The sequence below is a fragment of the Capra hircus genome, chromosome 14 (genome assembly GCF_001704415.2).
Source record: "Capra hircus breed San Clemente chromosome 14, ASM170441v1, whole genome shotgun sequence".
NCBI lineage: Eukaryota > Metazoa > Chordata > Mammalia > Artiodactyla > Bovidae > Capra > Capra hircus.
The window spans coordinates 48,807,980-48,823,889 of NC_030821.1; the positions used below are offsets into that span (position 1 = coordinate 48,807,980).

The following is a 15,910-nucleotide window of genomic DNA, read 5'->3' on the forward strand; positions in this document are numbered from 1 at the left end:
AGCTCTTCACTTTCTGCCGTAAGAGTGGTGTCATCTGCATATCTGAGGTTATTGATATTTCTCCCAGCAATCTTGATTCCAGCTTGTGCTTCATCCAGCCCAGCGTTTCTCATGATATACCCTGCATATAAGTTAAATAAGCAGCCCCAGCTAACTCAACTTCCTTCTGTTAACTTGTACGCCTTCTTGTTTTATGGTATTCTATTATAGCTACCCATTTGTGCAAGCTTAAAGCTAATATATTATAGGTGTTTCCTTTTTTCTCCATTCCTTCATTCAGTCCCCGAGTTGAGAATGTTCCACCTTCTAAATATCTCGGCAGTCTGTGCCCCATTGTCCACCTACACGGCTCAGGCCTTAGCAGTTCTCACTTGTTTACAATAGTCTTTCAATTGATCTCGTAGTTTACAGCACTATCACTCCATAAGCCTTTGCCACCCTACATTCCACACTGCATAGTAGATGATCTGTATAAAATCTTCCTAAAACATAAATCACATCTACTTTCTGCCTTCTCAGCCCCAAACAAAGTCTTTCCTTGACTCTCCATTGACTCAACAGCAATCTTAAAAGTACCAGTAACCTTAAAAGTAGTCTCAGTGAGGAAAGGAACTTGCGCTACAATGCTTCCATCATTGAGTTGGGTTTGCTACGAACAAAAAAAACACAAATAAACAAAATGGTCTATTGAACCAACTAATGTCTTAGTGATACAGGTAACATGTGCCAGCCCAAGCTTTTTACGTTAACGCGAATCTACAAGACATTTCGTTGGATCATGAGCTTGACCAAAAAAACTCATGAACATGAGTTTGAGTTTTACTAGAGTGATGAGTGCAAACACCTACCTGAGCATGAGACACCACCATATTCATGATTGGACCCCTGATTAAATCTCCAGGACCCCTAGACTCAACAGTCCAGTACCAACTGAAACCAGTTCCCAGTCTCTGCCCCACCCCCTGTTCCCCATCCCCGCCATCTCCCCCATCTTGGCCTTCTTACTTATTCTGCTCTCCAAGGCCCTTCCTTTATGGAATGTCCTTCCACATCACCAGCTGATCCTTTAAAACTCATACAATCAACATCATCTTTGTAAAAGCTGCTTTGAATTTCATTGGAGAGAATTACTCTGCCCTCAGTTCTGTCACTTAATCATAACTAACTTCTGTTTTTTTGCAGGTGTTATACTGTTAAGAAATTTGTTTTGTTTTTTTTGTTTGTTTGTTTGTTTCCTTAGAGTAGGAGCTCCCCCGGGCAGGATATGACTCCTCTTGTTCATTTTGGCATCACTAGTGCTTAGCACTGCAGGCAATATAAAGTAGATGCTCAAAAAACCAAGGCACTGAATCAAAGATGAAAAAACTGTGCAAATGGAAAAGTCCTAAAATTGACTGAAACACTTCTGCATTCAGACACCGTGCTAGATACTTTACATGTTTTCTTTCCTTTTAATCCTTTCAACAATCCTCTCCTTGGGATAAGTATTGGGTTGGCCAATCCCATAGCATTTGTCTCCTTTCACAGAGGTGAAATTTGAGATTGAAAATCTGAAAGATCTTGCTGCTGGTCACATAACCATGTAATGGCAAAACCAAGCCTCACAGCCAGATCAAATCATAGTTTGTGTCCCTCCTACCACAGTCAAGTATGCCTCTGAAGAACACTGAGATTATGTGGCTGATCTTTGTAACTAAATTAGATATAGCATAGAATTTTAGTGTTGACAGCTCACTTTTAAATTTAGGGGGGAAAGCAAGTAGAATCCAGTCTTATTTTCAAATTTAATTATGGCTTAGAATTTCTTGGAAGCCACAAAGAATTTTAAATCGAAATGTCATTTAAAGGGACTCTTAAAAAAAAAAAACACAGTGAATTTTACAATGTTTTCCATGTTTGTTGAATAAATAATGAATAAATAGATCTATTGCATTCTGAAATTTGATATGAAATCTTTCCACTTAATCTATTTTGGGTATGATACTATCAAGTAATGACACTGAACACTGGATAGTTACAACAAATATAAGAGATGATTATATATATTTAATTAAACATATACATACATAGTATCTTCAATTCTTTTACATATATACACACACACACTGATACACACACATTATATGTGGTTTTCATAGCTGTTCATATAAAGTAATCAAGCTCTGTGAATTAATCATAGCACTTAACGACACTAAAAGGGCTTCCCCAGTGGCTAAGCAGTAAAGAATCCACCTGAGATGCAGAAGATGCAAGAGACACGGATTCGATCCCTAGATCAGGAAGATCCCCTGGAGGAGGGCATGACAACCCACTCCAGTATTCTTGCCTGGAGAATCTCATGGACAGAGGAGCCTGGAGGGTTACAGTTCACAAAAGTGTCAGACATGACTGAAGTGACTAGCATACACATGACTTAAAACTGCTTTCTACAATTTATACTTCTTAGTTTCCTTACTTGAATAAAGACAGTAATTTTCTATATCTCATAGTGAACCAACTTATAATCATGGTTTCATAAAAGCAAATTGAACAACTACCCAAGAGAGAACTTTGTGTTCTCGGCTTATTCAATCAGCAAATCATACTTCCTAAAAGCTCAGAAACTGTATCTTTCTTCTAGAGTTTTAAATTCACTTTTTGTTGAAAGACAATTTCCCAAAACCTTGAGCATCATCCCTGAGAACAAAACTAACTCAGCATCCTTTATAAACACGTAGTCAAACAATAGAGCTTTGGGTTTTGCTAGTGCTTAAGAAGTTCATTCTCTGTAATATTTAGATCTTTCAGCTATACAGTGAAAAACTTAGTAAGAATTCACCTGTCCACTCTACTGACAGTGTTTTGCAAGGCTTAAACACGCCAGTACAAGTTTCAAGACTACACGGAAAAATGAGATTTCTCATAGTGTGAAAAGAAACTTCCCACAACTGAATTTGCCTGAAAGCAGAGAAACTTAAGCCCAAAGTTGCAACATTATTTCTGGATACCTAACAAGCAAGGTGAATAACCAGGGTTCCCTTGTAGGGTGAGATGTGTGTGTGGAGACCAGTCAGCTACCACCAGGACCAGGACATGGGGAAACAAGGGGGACAATTTTGTGAATAAATGAATGAGCAACAGAAACCTCTTTTCCTCCTACAATTTTTAAAAGGGACCCAATTTGGGTGGAAGACTTTGGCCAGAAACACATTTCCAATCAGGGTAGTATCTGAGCGCAGGGGAATCTATTCTCGGGAATAAATAAGATGAAATGGACAAGGGCAGTGAGGAAACTTTGGTTCTTTCCTTATGAAAGAAAAAGCAGAGCATCATACTTACAAAAGCCGCCTTCCAAGTCCTCTCTAGAGAACCAGCTCTGGGAACTGGGAGAACGCACGGGAGCGGAGATAAGGCGGCGGCAGCGGGGCTTCCTTCCTCCTCCCGGGGGCGAGAGTCATTGTTTCTTATCTCCCTGACCTCCGGGGGCGCCGGGGGCCGGGAAGGGCCGGCCTCTGACCCCCTCTGCCCTCCCTCCTGACCTCCGCGCCTCGGGTCGGGGTTTCCTATTAGCCGCTCCGGTCGCCCGGCCTGACACGGGCCGGGGGAGGCAAGAGGGCCGGTCTGCGAAGCGCTTGAGAGATGCAGAGGGTTATATAAGTCCGCGTATTATCATCATCACACACACCCCCATAGAACCAAGGCTGCCAGACAAACAAAAGGCAGTTCCAAGAAGGGGAGGAGCAGAGGCAGAAGTTACACTGGGGGTGAATTTCGGGACACTGCTGAACTGGCTGGAAAAAAAAAAGGCAACTCAATATGTGCATGCAAACCTCGGCAAACAAACTGAGCTGCAGCTGGCCGGCCGGCCCGCCACGCGGGAAGGCTCCTCGGAGGGAGGGAGGGAGTGGGTCGGGGGTTGGCAGGGCTCTCAGGCTGCGGTCCCCCCCCCCGCCCCCGTCCCCAGGCACCCGACACAGTAGCCGCCCGCCCGTGGTGGGATGGAGTGGATGAGGACGATGTGGTATTTGGAGAGGCAGGCGTTCCAGAGACCGAGTGCTTAGTAAACACGGATGTTTCTTAGACTCTCACCAGGTGCTTCTGCTGCTTCGCTTTCGTTCTGGTCTCTCGTTTTGCTAATGAGAGTTTGCAGGGAGTTCCAGGGGTCAGGGCCCTACCCTGTATATCCATCCTCTATTTTAAGTCTCCGTGGGTCTCTGTTCTTTTCTTTGTGGGAGCCAAAACCCCCCAGCCAAAGGGTTCTTTGGGCCAGAGCTGGGGCTGAGAAAGTTTTCACTTCATCTTCTCTGCTACCCTCCCTCCCCCATGCTACTACCCTCGGTTTTCCTTAGATGATTCTTTTCCTGCCCTGTTTCTGGCTCTGCTGCCCAACCCCTGAGGAACTTCCTCCTCCAGGCATTCACGCCTTCCAGTGTCACTAATTTCTCTCTTCCCAGCCCAATGGCCTTCACCTACTCCAGCTCCTGAGACTATGAATCATATTCTAAAGATGGCCTTTCCAGTTCTTCCCGGCCCAGCCCCAGCCTGCCTTACATCCTCCACCTCAGCCTGAAATGTCATCCCTCCCATTTCCTTCAAAGCACAGTTCAAATCCCATCTTCCCCCCCAAATTCTCCCAATTTCCCTTCTTTTCTTCTCCTTGATTTGGCTTCTCTGCTGTAATTCTTCACGTACATCTGGCTTCCTAAGTCTGGGATCTGGTGTGATTCTCGGAGGTGGCCCAGGACAGGCACTTCATTGAGTGTTTTGACTGAATGTAGCTGACAGCCAACCCGATGTCATCTGGGCCATCAGTCTTGGAGTGGAGGGGCCCTAGGTAACCTCCAGGTGTTCGGATGAGAGCCTTCGTTGATGGACTGTTGAAATTGCGCAGTGGGCCAGGGGCAGTTGTGATAACTTTTACTTTGGGATATGTTTGGAAATTTTTATAAATTAAAAACAAAAAGAAAACTATTAATGCATATATATGGAATCTAGAAAAATGGTACTGATGAACCAAGATGGTTCTTGGGACATTCCCGTTAGTTACTGCAGGGCAGGAATAGTCAGAAATAGAGAATAGGCTTATGGACACGCAGCTGGAAGGAGAGGGTGGGACAAATTGAGGGAGTAACTTTGAAATATTTACATTACCATGTGTAAAGTAGATAGCTAAAGGGAAGTTTCTGTATAGCGCAGGGAGCTCAGCCTGATGATCCGCTACAGCCTAGAGGGGTGGAATGAGGTGGGAGGGAGGTTCAAAAGGGAGGGGACATATGTATGCCGTGCTGTGCTAAGTCTCTTTAGTTGTGTCTGACTCTGTGCAGCCCCATGGACTATAGCCCACCAGGTTCCTCTGTCCATGGGATTCTCGAGGCAAGAATGCTGGTGTGGATTGCCATGTCCTCCTCCAGGGGATCTTCCCAACCCAGGGATTGAACCTGTGTCTCTTATGTCTCTTGGAGTAGCAGGTGGGTTCTTTACCTCTAGCGCCACCTGGGAAGCCTGGACATATGTATATCTATGGCTAATTCATGTTGATATATGATAAAAACCAACACAACATTGTTAAGCAATTATCCTCCAATTAATAATAAATTTTAAAAATTAGAAAGCTTTGTAAGATTAGGAGAGGAACGTCTGACCTGTCACATTCCTTAGGATGTGTGCTCGTGAGGGCACCAGGAATGCTGGTCTCTACTGAGCTCCTGCTATTGCTCATCAGGAGACCTCCGGAGTGTAGATGACTTCCTAGAAGGCCAGGAAAGTTCCTGAAGGGTGAGATTTGTCAGAAATCACAGACTTCTTGGATGTATTTTATGAGAGAACTCCTCCACTGTGGAAAGAATGCAGACTATCACAACAGCAGCTCAATGTGAAAACAATAGCTCTCTGCTGATGTGCTTTATGATATGGAGTGAAGTACACAGAATGTGAGCTGTCAGGTGTTGAATTTCTGTGGCTTAGCGTTCAAACGTTCCTGGTGACATTCCCTTGTTAGCCTTCGGTGAAAGCAGTAAGCTGTCAGTGCCGTCTGTGGTGGCTGGATGTACAGTGGTGTCATTTTAGAGACTTGGTGGGGGGGGAGCGGTGTCAATGGGCTCTCCCCGGCATGCAGAATGTTCAGTGAATTAGAAGAACTTTCCCGCCTCCACTAATTTAGAACAATAAAAAACCGATTCAGGTTCTAAAGAGGAATTTTGGCCTTCAGTTCTTGAGGTATGGGCTTCAGGAAGGACTGAGATCTCATTACAATTTCGTAGTTCAAGATCTCCCCTCTTTTTGTTCTGCTCAAGTCAGAGCCGTCATCTCTGTTTTCACTACCGTGTGTGAGTCTTGACTGGGTGTCAGGCACTTTAATGTGTCTTATGTTCTTTAGGTGCATTCTAACGTAGTGATTGATCTAGTGTAACACTTGATCTAGTTTAACTTCCTCATTACAAAGGTACAGAACTTGAGGTCTAGAGAAATTAAATGCCTTGCCCCAGATTTTTTTTTTTTGATGTGGACCATTTAAAAAATCTTTATTGAATTTGTTACAACATTGTTTCTTATCTCCTGAAGCAGGGATCAAACTCCCAGCCCTTGCATTAGAAGGTGAAGTCTTAACATTGAACTGCCAGGGAAGTCCCTTGCCTAAGATTTTAAACAGGCCCAGCATTAACTTCCCACATGGTGCAGTGGCAAAGAATTCACCTGCAGGAGATGTGGGTTTGATCCCTGGGTTGGGAAGATCCCCTGGAGAAGGAAATAGCAACCCACTCCAGTATTCTTGCCTGGAGAATCCCATGGACAGAGGAGCCTGGCAGGCTACAGTCCACAGGGTCACAAAGGGTTGTACATGACTAAGCACACCCACCCACACACATACACACACACACTCCATTAAACTTCAGAGGTCCAAACTCTGCCTGGAACCTCAGGTCTCCCTGAGTCCATTATCTCCTCAGCGGTTAAATTGCAGGGAAATAAGAGAACACAGACATACTCCTCACTTTGGTTCGCTTCTCTTTTTTGCTGGAAGTAGAAACTGGTCAACATTCACCTCGTGGCAAATGAAAATCAAGTGAGGAATAAATATGTAATTTGTCTGAATGATGCAGGGCATGCCTTCTCTTTTCATTTAAATCAAAGCAAGTAGCAGAGAATACTTCTGCATGAATCATTGAGCTACTTATATAGCCTTGGCCTGAGAGCACTCTTGCTAGAAAACTGCTTATGCCCCAAGGTTATCAATCCAGTCAAGGTGACTTTTTTCACAGGAGACACAATAATTATGGCAAAGACCTCTCTTAGAGGGGTCGTATAGCCCAGGGGACATAAGCATCCCATATGTCGACATAGCTTGTATGAAGCACTGGCTTGGAAGGGCTAAGATTTCACATGCTGCCCTGACATCTTTGAGCCTCACGGGGCCCCCAAAGGCTGTGTGTTCCCCTACTTTTACCTGATATGCTCCCCACCATTTGGGAAAGACTCTCTCACTGGCTAGTTCCCCTATAGCTGGACAGCAGCAGTCTACCTATTCTGCATCCTGCTGGGTTTACTTCCCTGCCTGCCCAGTCATTGAAACCAGCCAATCACATCCTTCCCTGGGATCCTGGGTACCTCTCACTCTCAGGTTACTACAGAGCCTGCTCCTTATAGGCTCTTCTTCTTCCCTCTGTTCCTAAATGTAGCCTCTGTGTTGCCCCATGTGACCCAGAGTATCCCCTCCCCCCTGGACTCTTAGTATATGTGACTAATGAATTACTTTTGATCTCCTGTGTCCCGAGTCAGACGTCCTGTGTTTGGTCATCTGAGAACCCTAGGACAGGACTCCCTCCCTCCCCCATGGGGTGAAGAGGAGGTGAACAAAACAATGACCAGACATTCATGCTAATACTAAATGGAATTCTCATAGAACTATTGCCAAATATCACATCCTTTGGCGTTTCACTAAGCGAAGCATCAGGCTACTGGCAAATAGATATGGATTTGAACTGAAATTAGCTGAAACTGACCTTTATTAATTTCAAGGTCCCTGAGCTTTCCCTTGTGCTCTTTTTAATTTTTATTATTCTCACCTGGAGATTTTTGCAAGAAACAGCATTGTTCTCTTTCCTGAGGTAGTTTAACTATAGTCCTGCCCAAAGGCAAAGACATCAAAAGATGACCCTTTCATTCCTGTCATTTAAATCTTTACTAACTGCATTCTTTCAGGACAGTGTAGCAGAAAGAATTTTTCTCATCTCCAAAGACAAGAGATTATAATAAGCAGATGTTTTTAATATTTTTTTTTACCATCTGAAGCATCCCAATATTAATGTATTTCCAAATTCTCAGCCCAAGAAATAGTCTTCATGTAATTTCTTTCCCTATTCCTGAGATTTACAATAGGAAGGTCATGTTTGTACTAGATTTTGACTTGAAATAAATCTTTTCTCCTGGCATTTCTATAGAATCCAAGCACTTCATTATTTAGTCTTTTCCAAATATTAAATGCTTGTCATTCTTGAAGAATGAGCTAATCTTCCCTTTGTGGGTGGAGAAACTGAGATGTGGAAGTGCTATCATTGCCAGAACACAGATCATCCTAAAGGTTGTGGCTACCCATTGAAATGCTATCCTCTGCACATCTTAGACATGAAATAAAATTGTAAATTGTCTCATAAGCAGCAAGTATGACATCCTCCAACTATTAGAAAGTATTTGTTAAAAGCTCATTTGCATTTTGCCTAATGTGAGAAACTTTATGGTGTAAATATATATTCAAGCCCCACCACCAACCTCAACACAGGCTCTGGTCGATCAATTCACTGCCCCTCTTTCTAGACTGTGCCTCATACAGATCAAAATATATTCTGAGTTCAGCTGGACAAGGCTTCGTTTAAACCACATCTGGTGCTCATCAAACCTCTATTTTAAGAGTGGGGAATTCTTTTTCAGAGATAGATACTGTCTGGAAGGTCTATGGCAGCAAACAGTCCTCATTAAATTTCACAACATTTTACCAACGTCTATACAGTACCCGCTTTTCCAGATTACGGAATCCAGACAAAAACCCTGACCCCCCACTTCAAAGAATTCCTCACTTGACTAATTCTAAAGAGTAAATTGATTTTCTCATCATTTGTTGTGTTTGACAATAGAAAGGCTGATGCAGCAACATTGCTAAAATGACAGCTCCTTTCTATCCGAGGTGAAGGAATTCGTGTTAATATTCTTAATGACTGGCATCTTTATGAGAATGTGAAATCGTTTATCCTCAGCAATAACCTGCCTAGGATTAAAAAGTACTTGGTACTTAGAACGGAAGTCATCTGTCAGGAGAAATTATTTAGACGGATGCAAATGAACTGAATGAATTGGCTTCCTAATTATGGTGTGTATAGTCAAGTTTGTTAAAATTGGTTTGAGTTGAAGCATTTGGAGAGGATCTTTCAAGAAGTGATCTGACATTCTGCTGGAGGAAAAGACAATACGTTTGTCTGATAAACTCCTTTCATATTTCCTAAGCATTTCTGGAAATGATTTAAGAAGGAAGGGCATGTAAATTGAAGGAAAATGCATTAAGTGCACTTTATCTCTTGCTAATTTGTAACAATAGTAATAATGCCTCACAGAAAACACCTAACAGTGAACAGCATGTTCATCGCAATGCCCTAGATTCTACCTAATAATAATTCTATCTAATAATAACCAATATTATTTTCCATGGGGGTTTGTTTCAGCCTTCTTGGGGCTGACTTGGGAGTGAGCCCACAGGAACAAGTCTATGCCAGCCCTTAACAAACGATGTAGAGACCAGTCTGTATTCTGTAAGAGTTGTTCCCCTCTTAATGGGCATGGTTTTGCACACCAGTTAGCAAGTTTTTACTTGAATCTCAGTCTTCTCTTCCTCACCACCTTGACAGCAAACTTCCATTTAGCTTTTTACAAAAGAAGCCTAGTAAATTGTGGGAAGAAGCACTTTACTAGCATTGGCAATTAAATTAGTCTGGAGAAAATGTGTAAATTGCAGGCAAATGCAAATTCCTTCCATGTAATTAATGATGGGGTTTTACCATTTAGCATTTATGCAGAACTTTCTTTTGAGAGTCAGCACTGACTTTTGAAGACAAAATGACTTGGGTCCAAATCCTAGCTCTACAGGTGTGTATTTTTTTTTTAAGTCTAGTTCTTCTAAGTAGAATGACTAGTACAGATATAACTAAGTTTATAGCAGTGTCCAGCATGCCGTCGGTACTCAGTTATCATTCAGATTCTCCTTTTTCTGGCTATTTTAGGGCATTCATGTCCTAATCACTAGTTTAGTATTATTTGCCCTGAGTGAGTAAAAAATATTCCTTTTTTTTCAGTGAGTACATATTGAGCGGTGACCCTGGCAACAGCTCTGTATTTAAATATAAATATTAAATGATATTGGAGAAGGAAATGGTAACCCACTCCAGCATTCTTGCCTGGGAAATCCCATGTACAGAGAAGCCTGGTGGGCTACAGTCCATGGGGTTGCAAAAGAGTCTGACATGACTTCCCAACTAAACAACAACATTAAATAATACAAAGAGATAACAGGAAGGATCTTTTAAAAAAGAGAATGATTGATAATTATTAATAATAATCCAAGTGTTATAGTTGCGACTTCAGCCCCGGGAGCAAAGTTATTCAGAGCATCAGATAAATTCAGGCTGTTAGGGCTGGTGTCATAAATCCAAAGAAAGCTTTTGCTAGAAAATAGTAGATTAGAGAGACATAGAAAAAAAGAACCCAGGGAACACGGTTCAAGAAATTCAACGGGACCAAATCCAGTTTGCTCCCTCCAGTCTTTTGTGTGTGTGTGTGTGTGTGAGAGAGAGAGAGAGAGAGAGAAAGTAGAGGGGAAAAAAAGACCCTGATGCTGGGAAGGCTGAAGGCAGGAAGAGAACAAGACGTCAGAGGATTAGATGGTTGGATGGCATCACCAATTCAATGGACATATGAACTTGGGCAAACTCTGGGAGATGGTGAGGGACAGGGAGGCTTGGCATGCTGCAGTCCACGGGATCACAAAGAGGCAGACACAACTTGGTGACTGAACAAGAGGGAAAAGTGGCAAATGCAAAAGCATATGCCAAAGAGCAGGGACTGGGCAAAGCACAGAGTGGGAAGAGGAGATGAAGAGGCGCGGAGGTGAAGGAGATGAGGGAAGTGGAGGCGTGGGCGTCCTACAGTCATGCAGTCTTTGAGAGATGCTTGTGGAGGATGTGTTGAGCTGGAGACAGGAAAAAGCCTCATTCTGCAGAATCTACAAGTACCCGTGTCTGGACTGGCAGGTGTATTAGTAAGAACCAGAGGTCAAGAGCCCGAGGTGAGGGTGATGGACAGCAAGAGAAGTGATAATGGGCAGAGCCTGAAAGGAGTTGCTTTGCTGCCGTAAACTGGTGCCAAGTGGAGAAACCCGAGACCGACATGTGATTGACTTACCTGAATGCACTTTTTACCCTGAAATTCACTAACATTGCAGTCAAGTTAAGCTGTGCACTTAAAGTGTCTGTGCACTGGGCGGGATAAGACAAAGGTCATAGTGCCAAGGCAGGAAAGATGTAGGGGAATGCTGTCTAGATCTTAGCTCACCTAACTATTCGTGTTTGAGGAAAGACAGATACAAGTGAATATCAGAAACTTTGGAGCCATCCACAAAAGGGATGGCTGCAATCGTGGGTAGGAAGAAAGGAGGTGGAAAAGTGTACTCTTTGTATCCTGCCACTTACCTGGACTTCACGTCTTCCCTGACTGATCCTTTTCTGCATCATTGCTCAGCTGGCGTCTGCGAGGGCATCTTACATAGTAAGTCACCTGTGTTCACTTTTTATCCTGACTGGTAGCAAAGGGAAAAATCATGGACTCCCACCAGCGGTGAGACTGAGCATTATTTTTGTCATAGAAACAGGAGATTATCAAAAAAAGGTTATTTGGACAGTCCAAAACTGTCAGATTATTGACAGAGCAGTTCAGGTTTCCAAGAACTTAAAAATATTAAAATATTTTAATGGCTTAAAAATATTCTTAAGTGAAATTTGTTCGCTTATCATTTTTTTTTTCTGGCTTTGAAACTATGTGTTTTGCAGCAAAGCTGAGACTTGGAAAATTGAAAGTGAAAGTGAAAGTTAAGTCGCTCAGTCGTGTCCGACTCTTTGTGACCCCATAGACTGTAGCCTACCAGGCTCCTCTGTCCATGGGATTTTCCAGGCAATAGTACTGGAGTGGATTGCCATTTCCTTCTTCAGGGGATCTTCCCAATCCAGGGCTCGAACCTGGGTCTCCCGTATGGTAGACAGATGCTTTACTGTCTGAGCCACCAGGGAAGTCAATTGAACTGATTCATAAATCCTGTATTTAAGTACTTGGGGTTCCCTGGTGGCTTAGTGGTAAAGAATCCGCCTGTCAATTCAGGAGACACAGGTTCGATCCCTGGGTTGGGAAGATCCCCTGGAGAAGGAAATGGCAACCCTCTCCAGTATTCTTGCCTGGCAACTCCCGTAGACAGAGGAGCCTGGCAAACTATAGTCCATGGGGTTGCAAAAGAGTCAGACACAACTTAGTGACTAAACAACAACAACTATTTAAATATTTAGATCATGACATCTTGAAAGCTTTTTAAGAGAGAACTCCAAACATCCTTTACATTTAACAAACACTCACTGGATGTTTAATATATGCCAGAGACTGCTGCCAATGCAAATAGGATATGGTACCTGCTTTTTCAAACATGTGCTTTTCCATACAAACTGTGTTCCTGGAAAGAATTCTCTCAATTGCAGAATTTAAAGATCATTGAATATATGAAAAAGAACTTGGCTGAAATATCAACTGAGCTTAAAGGAAAAAGGGAAAATGTGGACTAGGACAATGTAATTAACAGTGGGAGGTTCACAGGTCCTGCCTTAGCCCTGATAGTTCTGCATATCAGTCAAGTTAGACTCTCAGACATGTTTCCTTGTTTGTATGATGGGGACTATGAGAATTACATGTCATAGAGATGTGGCAAAATTAAATTAGATAATATATATATAAAGCACTTCCTTGCACATAGCAGGTAGGTACTCAATATACTTAGCTGTTATGTATAATAGTAAGAAAACATAGGCATCTTTTTCAGTCATTCGGTTTTGTTCTTTAAGTGACTGTTATTTTTGTCTATTACTAAAACCTGAGACCTGGAAGTTTTAGATATGGTCATTAAGGGTATGAAGAGGCACTGGACTGTCAAGAGGATTCATTGGAATGAGTACTGTTCTGAAGTTTTCAGACTTGTGTATCTGTCTCCAGAATATGGCTGCCAGTTAGTTTCACAGTCTATTCCTTGATCTGTAAAATGGGTCCAATAATGCCTGTGCTATCTACTTTATTCAAAAAGTTATGAGGATCAAATAAAATAGGGTGATAAAAATGACTTGAAATGGGTAATATGATATATAAACATACGTTATAGCTAAATAATAATTATGAGTTTTCCTTGAGCTATGGCACTGATGACTGATTGGCAAAAAGTGTAATTGTGGTTTATAAATATTTTAAGTGGAAGTTACTGTTCATTTTATACAGAAATAGAGTGTAGATTTACAGGAAGTGTGGAAAAATAAGAATACTTGGATTCTAATCAGATTGCCGGGAGAAATATCAATAACCTCAGATATGCAGATGATACCACCCTTATGGCAGAAAGTGAAGAGGAACTCAAAAGCCTCTTGATGAAAGTGAAAGAGGAGAGTGAAAAAGTTGGCTTAAAGCTCAACATTCAGAAAATGAAGATCATGGCATCTGGTCCCATCACTTCATGGGAAATAGATGGGGAAACAGTGGAAACAGTGTCAGACTTTATTTTGGGGGGCTCCAAAATCACTGCAGGTGGTGATAGTAGCCATGAAATGAAAAGACGCTTACTCCTTGGAAGGAAAGTTATGACCAACCTAGACAGCATATTAAAAAGTAGAGACATTACTTTGCCAACAACGGTCTCTCTAGTAAAGGCTATGGTTTTTCCAGTGTTCATGCATAGATGTGAAAGTTGGACTGTGAAGAAAGCTGAGTGCCAAAGAATTGATGTTTTTGAACTGTGGTGTTGGAGAAGACTCTTGAGAGTCCCTTGGACTGCAAGGAGATCCAACCAGTCCATGCTGAAGGAGATCAGCCCTGGGATTTCTTTGGAAGGAATGATGCTAAAGCTGAAACTCCAGTACTTTGGCCACCTCATGCAAAGAGTTGACTCATTGGAAAAGACTCTGATGCTGGGAGGGATTGGGGGCAGGAGGAGAAGGGGACGACAGAGGATGAGATGGCTGAATGGCATTACTGACTCGATGGACATGAATTTGGGTGAACTCCGGGAGTTGGTGATAGACAGGGAGGCCTGGCGTGCTGCAAATCATGGGATCGCAAAGAGTCGGACATGACTGAGTGACTGAACTGAACTGAATCAGCTCTATTAGCATATGCAAATGATTTAACTCTCCTGTATCTCTCTGTCTTTTATAAAAATGTTTGTATTTGAAAATAATTACCAAAAAGTCAGAGGTTTGGAAAACTGAGCTAACTTACAAAAAAGTTGCAAGAATAATAGAGAAAACACTTGCATACCATTTACTGAGATCCATATGTTGCTACTTTGCCAACAGAGGTCCATCTAGTCAAAGCTATGGTTTTTCCAGTAGTCATGTATGGATGTGAAAGTCGGAATATAAAAAAAGCTGAGTGCTGAAGAATTGATGCTTTTGAACTGTGGTGTTGGAGAAGATGCTTGAGAGTCCCTTGGACTGCAAGGAGATCCAACCAATCCACCCTAAAGGAAATCAGTACTGAATATTCATTGGAAGGACTGATGTGGAAGCTGAAACTCCAATACTTTAGCCACCTGATGCAAAGAGCTGACTCATTTGAAAAGACCCTGATGCTGGGAAAGATTGAAGGCAGGAGGAGAAGGGGACGACAGAGGATGAGATGGTTGGATGGCCTCACCGACTCAATGGACATGAATTTGAGTAAACTCCGGGAGTTGGTGATGGACAGGAGGCCTGGCGTGCTGCAGTCCATGGGGTTGCAAAGAGTCAGACATGACTGAGTGGCTGAACTGAACTGCCCCAATCCTTTCATCAATTGTTGCTCATTTTCTCTTTCTATGGGCTTCCCTGGTAGCTCAGAGGTTAAAACGTCTGCCTGCAATGCGGGAGACCTGGGTTAGATCCCTGGGTTGGGAAGATTCCCCTGGAGAAGGAAATGGCAACCCACTCCAGTATTCTTGCCTGGAGAATCCTATGGACAGAGGAGCCTGGTGGGCTACCATCCACGGGGTCACAGAGTTAGACACGACTGAGTGACTTCACTTTCACTTTCACTGTTTGTTTGTTTTCCTTGAGTTCAGTGAAAGTTGCTTGCCTCATGGTCTTATAACCCTAAATATCTTTCATTGTGTATTATCCAAGAATGCAACTTCATTCTTATTCTTTAAAAGGGGCATAGGTACTTAGCTGGGTGATGTGTTCCTCAAGGTTTTCAAGATCAAATGAATAGTTTGAATGCACTTTAGAAAGTATAGATTGTTATACAAAGTTAAAAGTTTCATAAGTGGGAAAAGTCAAATTTCATAAAACATTAGAGGACTAAACAAGGAAGGACAAAAAGAAGCCCATTTTCTCTGTGTATAAGAAGCTAAAGATTGAGTAATCTATGGAATCTCTGATGGGTCGGGGAAATGAGAAAGATGTTCTTCAGTTACACTACTGAAAAAGTTTGTATCCTTTTTGTGTGTAGTTTTTCTTCTTACAGCTTGCCATTTTATGTGGTCTTTTTGGTGGAGATTATGAGCATGTTTGAGAAAAAAGTCATAACGACTTAAGGGCAACCGCTGCTCAGCGGCAGAACAAAAGAGCTGTAAAGAGTTTGGAAAGAGCTCAGCTTTATTTCTTCTGACCCTCCC

The 15,910-nt window shown here is 42.4% G+C and overlaps 1 protein-coding gene across 2 annotated transcripts in view; it reads right to left on the reverse strand.

Moving 5' to 3' along the window:
• The window catches only part of SULF1 (sulfatase 1), a 192,387-nt gene that overhangs the window by 160,618 nt on the left and 15,859 nt on the right, over positions 1 to 15,910 (reverse strand). Inside the window, exon 1 of one of the 2 annotated variants that reach the window (XM_005689044.3) lies at positions 3,319 to 3,778. The exons of the other annotated variant lie outside the window; for it this stretch is intronic. The gene's annotated coding sequence lies outside the window, so the exon portion shown is untranslated. Of the gene's footprint in view, positions 1 to 3,318; positions 3,779 to 15,910 lie in introns of those variants that run through there. 2 annotated transcript variants of the gene reach the window in all.